This window comes from Silene latifolia, chromosome 8, assembly GCF_048544455.1.
Source record: "Silene latifolia isolate original U9 population chromosome 8, ASM4854445v1, whole genome shotgun sequence".
In the NCBI taxonomy this organism is placed as follows: Eukaryota; Viridiplantae; Streptophyta; class Magnoliopsida; order Caryophyllales; family Caryophyllaceae; genus Silene; species Silene latifolia.
Window position 1 is genome coordinate 107,771,519 of NC_133533.1, and position 8,996 is coordinate 107,780,514.

The window sequence follows — 8,996 nt, forward strand, 5'->3', positions numbered from 1 at the left end:
CATTTTCCTATAAAGCCTTGTTCATTCTGGCTTAATTTCAGCTTATTCAGCTCAGCTCAACTCAACTCCATTCGGTTCAACTCTTCTCTTTTCAAATTAACTCTTACTTCAGCTTCATCCTGTTCAATTCAGTTTAGCTCACCAGTTCCATTCAGTTGAGTTCAGTTCAGTTCCTTTCCGTCGAAAAAAAAACAAGGCTAAACTCATCGGATTTGATAAGTTCAGTTCAGCTCCTATACATTCAGCTATGTTGAACTTCTATAAGAGGTGTTTGATGTTTAAAAACCATCAAATATATGTTTATATTATCCCAATCATTGTAATGTGATATGATTTATATAGCACTTAACTATTTTAAAATTCTTCTCATTTAAAGAAAATGGAGTTGGATTGTACACTCTAATAACACAAAGTGAGAATTGTCCATTAACCTCGATGAATAGTCAAACTCTTTGAAATATAATTTTTTATGTACCTACTAGAAACTTCTTAAGAAATACTTTTAAGAAGATGACATGTCATATATTATCACACTAATTGTACGTAATATTCTTCAAATAACGTATTCGACAAATACGTGGAGTTGATTATGCTCGTTATTTTGTTTGATAATCCTTATTCAAACGTCATTGGTTCTAAAGTGGACCAATTTATTTAAGAACAATTGGTCATAGAATACAATTCAAAGATTATGTATGGTCCTTCTTGACGTTCTAAAGGTGTCAAAACAACTTCCTAAGGTCCAATTCTAAACATAAATGTTAGTGGAAATTACGCTTTATAATTTAGCTATTCTAAATTCAAAGAATTGAAATTCTTCGATTTAGGTCAAGTAGAAACAACTAAATTATTGGTTGGTGACCAAAATGGCTTGCAAATTAACAAGCCTAAGACATGAAAATGTGAATAGTAAGGCTCTGTTTGGTAAAATTAACTGTAAAGGTAGTTGAAACCTGAAAAGGTAGCTGAAAACTGAAAAGTTAACTGAAACTTAAAAAGGTAACTGATAAGGTAGCTGAAAATTAGGAACTGATAAGGTAGCTGATTATATAAGAAAATGTTTGACAAATTAACTGAAAAGGTAACTGATTTTGATGAAATGATGTAAAAGGATATGATAATTATTTAATAGTATAGATTTAAAGGGTAAAAATGGAAAATCAAACCAAATCAGGTACCTGAAATCTCAAATGCTACTCTAGGTAGCATTTCATTTCAGGTAGCTTATTTGGTTAAATAAGTTACTTATCAAACGCTTACAAAAAAAATAAGGTACCTGAAATTTTGATCAAATAAACTACTTTGACCAAATCAGATACCTGAAATATCTTGTCAAACGGAGCCTAAATCTGAGGACTTTCAAAATTCGAGATTTTTGGGTACACCAGACATGCAATTCTATCATACACCTCAATTAATGAGTACTAGTTTTAAACCCGTGTAAAATTACACGGGTATGTAGTTGGGCCAGTATTAATGTTTTTGGATGTATATTTGTTTTTCATTTCTAAAAACAACATATTTTAAAGTTTTTCGACTGTTAACTAATTGTGTTGTTATTATTAAAAAAATATTTGCCGCCCCCTACACCGATATGAGATAGCGAAGAGAAGGCGCGGATCATCGACAAGATCGACAACAATGGCCAAAGAATGGATCTCTTTTTTCTCTTGCGTAAGAGAGAAGATTCCACTGCCACGGTGACCTCGTCCTCGGCAGTAATATCGACGATCTCCACAGTCTCCTTTTGGACTGCGGGGATTGGAGGTGGAATCGAAGTTGACGCAGTCGCCGCCGAAGACTTTGTTTTCCGCGTTCGGCGCGGTATTTTACCAGCAACCTTCGCCTGGGCCGCCGTCGTATCTAAGCCCTTCAGATGCTGATCCATGAGATCATTTGGCGCCGGTCTCCGATCACGGGTCTGGGCCTTAGGATGCAAATCAACAACTGTCTTGTCCTTGGCAAGCCCCATTCTCCGGAGGATATCCTCAGACAGGTCCGGGCCAAAATGGTCTGCAAAAGAAACGAAGCAAGAGTTAAGTAGAAGAAATAAATCAAAGTTCGAAAAAATAGAAACACTAAAAGCAGAGATGGGCCTCACACCGACCCCACTCACCCCGTGCTAGGGCCGGTATGAGGCGACGTGTGCAGAGCGACTCATCCTGAAGAATGATCTCGCGTCGGGAAATCCATCCCTTCGGCATCCCATTCTTCTCCGCCTCAAATGACCTCATCGCCGCTTCTCATCCGCATTAAGAGGGACCTTGCTTTGGCGTCCATCTTAAGCTTACTCCGGAGACCCATTTGTCATGCTCCCCTTACTCTCGCACCGCAAATTGACTTGGTCTTTGGAAGGACCGGGCGGCGGATAGTCATCCGACACCTCAACGTATACCCACCGCGCCTTCCAAATTGCGGGAAGAAAACTTATCAACGGAGACGTGCCCGCTCCGTCTCGCACGCCGTACCATCCAACGCGACCGGGGGCCGACGGCCGAAGGTGATGAAGCCGTGAATAAGTTAACCGTTGGGACCTCCCCCTTGAAAAGGCAGAGCCACACAAAGCCGACTATAGTCCTAATGGCCAACGGGTGCAGTTGGGCCACGGCGACGTTCATGGCTTTAATTATGGCCATAACGTATTCATTCGAGGGAAACCGGAGCCCATACTCCGTGTGTCCGATGTATACGCCGATGCAGCCCTTGGGAGGGCAACAGACCGCCCGACCTTCCCGGAATAACAATACTATACTTCCCCGCCGAGAAGTGACGCTCGAAAAAGTCGGACCGAACAACCGCAAACTTGTGGGTCCAAGCACGGTCGTAAGGCGGACCTTACAGGCGTCGCCGTGATCCATGATGTACGGCCTCTCCTCATTAGGATGAGTCCTTTCAACATCATCACCGTCATCATCAACGTCATCACCCTCATCCTCCCATTCCTCCAAAACTTTTGGATCAACGTCAGGAGAAGGAGACCTAGGACCCCCGGACCTCAGCGGGATGGGCGCTAGTGCTTCCTCTTCATCAAAACGCGACGGGGATCCCCGTAGCAGGTTTACCAGTCCGGCATCAAGCCAAGACATGTTCACAACAAAAACTTAACAATTAAAAGTTGGTAAATTTGTTTGTTTACCTTGAAGAAAAAGTGCTACGCCGAAGTAACGATTCTGAAGATTAGAGAGAAGTTTCGTCAAAGAGGGCTAGAAAGAAGAAATTTTTGAGAGAATAAGATTTTGGTGGCCAAAATCCCAAGCTAACTGCTCTATTTATAGAGCAAAGCCCACGAAATGGACCAATCAGGGCAAAGCCCATGAAGCGTCAACCAATCAACGCCGAGCCACGTGTCAAGCATGCAGCCATGGAATGTCAATCGACAAACGATTAAAGCTTCTTCAACACGCTCCTTGACAGAATGTCAATCGACGTATCTTCTTCAACACGCTCCTTGGTATCTACTTGCCCAACGGCCCGATTCAACCAAGCTTGGCAAAGACCGGGGGGGCAATCAAAAGCACATCGCACTCACAACCTCGGTCTCGGCCAGCGCTACTTTCTTTTCCACATCTGATGTCCATTACACATCCATGTGGAGGGGGGATATGATACGGTACGGCCTAAGCAGAACCAAGCCGAGGTATAAGAAGCCGGGGCAGAAAAATTTTTACTTGCGCAGAATACGCTCAACACTCATCGAAGGTCCATACCACGGCATAGACTACGCTGGGGGCAAATTGATGGGGCATATTCTGCACCCGCTGACCGAGTCAACATATTGAGCAAGGTCAAAGATATCCACAAACAAGTCAACGACTTAGACAAATTTAACCGACGCAGCCCGTTGGCTTTGTCTCTTGGGTCTCGGCTGGGACAACTAGCCAGCCGGGGCACATATCCGCGTACTCATATCCAAGACCCCTCGGCGGCGAGTCAACAGGGCCCGCCGGCCTGCCATGGGTCCCTCGGCCGAGGGTAGATCAGTCTTTCCACCTGCTAGCCACTTGGCCACTACGTGACAAAAGGTGAAAGTCTATAAATACTCCTCAACCCTCATTGAGGAAAGGATCCGAAATATAACCTAAACACCTCATAATCTGGTAATATCTTCCTTATCTCTCTACAATATATACTTCGCCAAGTAACACACAACTTAATCCCTTTAAGTTTACTGACTTGAGCGTCGGAGTGAGTTCGCTCGGTACAAAGCCGAGCCCTCAGTTTGTTCATTGTTTCAGGAGACCGAAAGGAGGATTCAATCAAAGACGTCATTCTACAAGCCACGAGTGGTAGCAAATAACTGTTTCGGAATTACACCCGGAACAATTACAACAATTGTGAATTATTTATTAAAAAAAATTTTGAAAAAATTTTATTAAAAAATTTTAATCAGTTGTAAATTAAATTAAAATTTATTTGTTTTTATAGAGTAAAAAAAAATTGCTTTAAATGCTAGTTGAAGACTAAATTAACTCGGTTGCCTATTATTGTTACCTACCATTTTCGGTGTGCGCGGCTGATAGTTAAGTTGTCGAGTTTTATATTCCAAGTAAATACTCCGTCATGATTGATTTTTTAAACAAAAAAATTTTTACCATGTAGTTTTAAAAAATTATGTTGTTATGTTGTTGCTGCATGGTACAATAATATTAACCAAAATACATGAATATTTTATACTCCAAGTAAATACTCCGTCAAGAATTATTTTTTAAACAAAAATTATTGTACCATGTGGTTTTAAAAAATTATGTATGTAATTCATTTGCGTTTTATGTTCTATCCCGTATATAAATGTAATTCCTTCTCGTAATTATGTAATTGTATTATAATTTAATTTTGTTTTAAAAATTATGTAATTCAATTTCATTTACTCTCATTTGTAATTCATTCTGCGTATATGTTATTAATTTTATTTACACGGAATTTATTAAATTATTTCATAATATTATTTCATAGAATTTGTTGCAAGACGGAATTTATCGCATGTTTGAAAAGACGGAAATCTGAAGAAATAAATACATTGCATACTAACGGGTCCCACCATAACATGAATTTCCGAAAAAAAAAAAGGTTGCATTAATGACGTGGCGCGCTGAAGATTGAGTATTGTCTTTTGTATTAATATAGATAAGATTATAACATTCAACACTACCATATACAGTACTAGACTACTAGGTAGTAATTGAGCTGGAAAATGTTGGCTTTTTCTTTTTAACTGATGATGTGTCACTCTTATAGTCTTATGTACTTGGTTGTCTCGGTGGTCTTATGGTTTGACTTGTATTTGCAAGTCTAACTTTTGACACCTTTCATTGTGTATATTTTCCCATATTTATACAATTTTACATATTAGCAAAAAAAAAAAAAAAAAAAATATACTAGGTAGTATCTCGCGCTTCGCGTGACCTGTTTGAAAATTTTATTATTATAATTGAAGAAAAATAATATAATTCATATATACTCTCTCTGTCCCGGTCATTTGTTGTCTTTTTAATTCTATTTTGGGGTGTCTCAGTCAATTGTTGTCCTTTCTATTTTAAGAGTGAACTTGATGAGCAATACACTCAGTTTGTTGCACCTGTCATCTAGTAATTGGCCTCCTCCTCTATCCTTGATCTTTGTGCCAAAACCAAAGGACAACAAGTGACCGGGACAGAGGGAGTAACATTTAATATCTTTACTTATAAATAAAAATAAATTAACTTTCTCAACTCTTATTTTTTTATTAGGTTTAACTTCAATGTTTTAAAATAAAATACATACAGTTTTAATTATAACTAATAAGTGATAGTTAGCTATTCACGATAAACGTTATTATATAAATAATTTTGCGATTTATCAAATATCATATTAATTAAAATAAATGTATTCGAATAATGCAACAATCAACATTAAGCTCTTAAGTTAGATCATTTCACGATACGTTATGTTCCAAATCAATTAATATTTTCTTCAAAATGATGTGAATATAATTTGATGCATTTTTCAATTTTTAATGTATAACGTGTGATGTTTATGTATCAAGCATATAGGATCAAACTTCAACTTATTCGAATGTTTTGATTGTGTATGTCTTGCATGTTCTATGTGTCAAACGGCATATTCCTAAGAAATTTGCACCTTTTATTTTTTGAAACAACTACATATAAAATAAGGTTAATTAATAAACAATACCAATAAAGGACCCTTTTTCATAATCAGTAGTTCAGTACCATTATAATCAATAATTAGTAATCACTACCAATATATTAACTTTTTTTATGATAGGTATCAAATTGCTTGAAAATCTCATCTTTACCTACTCGAAAAAGTTCAAAAAGTCATTATTCAAGTACAAATCTCCACACATTATCACATTATTTAAAACCTCTTAAATCTCAAATGTATTTAATTTGTCCAATACAAACTTTTCATTATCACATCATAAAAACTTATCTCCGTACGGAGTAGTAGTTATCAAGTTTTGTTTTTAATAAAATCCAAATTCTAAAATGTAAATCATTACCTTTATTGCGAAAAATGCTTTAAATTAAGTATACTTTCCATTATATTTATTGAAATATTTTGATATGTATAGATGATTAAAGTGATTGTTTCACAATGCGTTACATTTACCCAAAGATTTTTTTTTGAGAATGTTATTGATGGGGCATATTCTGCACCCGCTGACCAAGTCAACATATTGAGCAAGGTCAAAGATATCCACAAGCAAGTCAACGACTTAGACAGGCTAACCGACGCACCCTGTCGGCCTGTCTCTTGGGTCCCGGCCGGGGCAACTAGCCAGCCGGGGCACACATCCGCGAACTCATATCCAAGACCCCTCGGCGGCGAGTCAACAGGGCCCGCCGGCCTGCCATGGGTCCCTCGGCCGAGGGTAGATCAGTCTTTCCACCTGCTAGCCACTTGGCCACTACGTGACAAAAGGTGAAAGTCTATAAATACTCCTCAACTCTCATTGAGGAGAGGATCCACAATTTAACCTAAGAATCACTATTCATCTGGTAATATCTTCCTTATCTCTCTACAAAATATATTTCGCCAAGTAACAACCACTTATCTCTCTAAGTTTACTGACTTGAGCGTCGAAGTGAGTTCGCTCGGTCCAAAGCCGAGCCCTCAGTTTGTTCATTATTTCAGGAGACCGAAAGGAGGATTCAATCAAAGACGTCATTCTACAAGCACGGGTGGTAACAAATAACTGCTCTGGAATTACACCCGGAACAATTGGCGCCGTCTGTGGGGAAAGATACTAAAAGCTAGTCACATTCATTCCCAAACAAAAAAAAAACACAAAACAAAAACCCACCCAAAAAGCTAAAGAAGATTTCGAAACAACTAGAGAAGGTGTTGGTGGAAAACGAATTCTACCAAGACGACACATTCCACAACTCAGAAATCGGGCAGTCCCCCACCGGCCGTATCACTAATACGACGAACGGGACGCCAAAGGAACAAGATACGCCGCTGCCCGCCGACCAGGTCACCATCATGGGACATGTGGTTGATGCAGCAAAACTGAAGCTACTCCTGGACCTAATTGGTAGTACGCCAACTCACACTGTCACACCGACAAGAGTGGCGGAACCCGTCCAGGAGACCAGGGCCTAAAATGTGACTCCGAGAAACTTGAACGTAGCACTGGAAGAAGCTGGCCCCGTCAAGACGCCGAGGGAGCCCAGAGTGCTAGTGGTAGACCTGAGTCCTTCCCGCACTCGTGGGAGGACGGTGTCGCCGCAGCACCGACGAGGCCTGCCCCAGAGAAGTGAAAGAAGTCCGACTCACCAGAGTCGGAGAAGAAGCCCTTCCCGCCACGGGGGGAGGAGCCGGACTAGGGATGCGAGGAGCCGATCGCCGCGTGTCGTTCGACACGTGGTCAGACAGCCCCTCAGCGCCTACGTCCTAGATACCCCGGTGCCGACTAAGCTGAAGTTGCCACCCATAGCATACAAAGGAGAAGGCGACCCAACCGACCACACCGAGGCTTTCGAGTCTCACATGTCGGTGTGGGAGCAACCTGATGAGGTTTGGTGCCGAGTCTTCCCTACGACTCTGCAGGGGATGGCACAAAGTTGGTACAAGGGGCTACCCGATGGGTCGGTATACTGTTACGCCGACCTAAGGGACACGTTTTTAGCCCAATATTCTTGCAACAAGAGGAGGGCCGTCGAGACATCGAACCTCCTGACTATCAGACAGGAGGGAGGCGAGTCTCTCCGGAGTTATGTGAAGAGGTTCGACGCCAAGGTTCAGCAGATTCGTGAGTGAGCAATGAACTGCGGCCTTCCTTCGCATCGATGAAAGGCCTCCCAAGAGGAGACTTAAAAAACGAGCTCATCAAGTGCGGCGGCCTAAACTTAGACTCCGCCAGGAAGATGGCCGACCAAGCCATAAAGGTGGAGGACTACCACAAAACCTGAGTAGGCCCCAGCGAGACCGGGCACTCAGAGAGTAAAAGCCGCCGGGAGGACAACCCGGATGAAAGACGCCGTGACAATAATAGGTCACGGTCTGACAGGTCCGCCAGGAAACAGAGCTCGGTGGGCGCCGGGGGGAGTTCGGGAACGTACTACCAGAAGCGGTACAATGATCACACCCCCTGGTTGTATCTGCCGCCGAGGTCTTCGCCCTGAGCAAGAACGAGGGTCAGAAGTGGGAGAGGCCTCCCAAGCCGAGGAGTGACGGTGACACGAGCCAGTACTGTGAGTACCATGGCCACACCGGCCACTTAACTGACAACTGTCGGCATCTGAAGAATGCCATTGAAGATCTGATCCGGAAGGGGAGCCTCGGCAAATATGTCGCTAAAGGCCAAAAGACTGATGCCGGCGGCTCGAATAAGAAGTCCGTCTTTGAACGGATAGGAGTAATCCATGTTGTCATCGGGGGCAACGAGAACGGTGGGTCCGCTCATGGGCACAAACGGCACCTGAACGAGCTGTATCAGGCCATCAACTTTGTGCCCAAAACAGCGGTCCCCGCTTCCAGCATCCCCGACA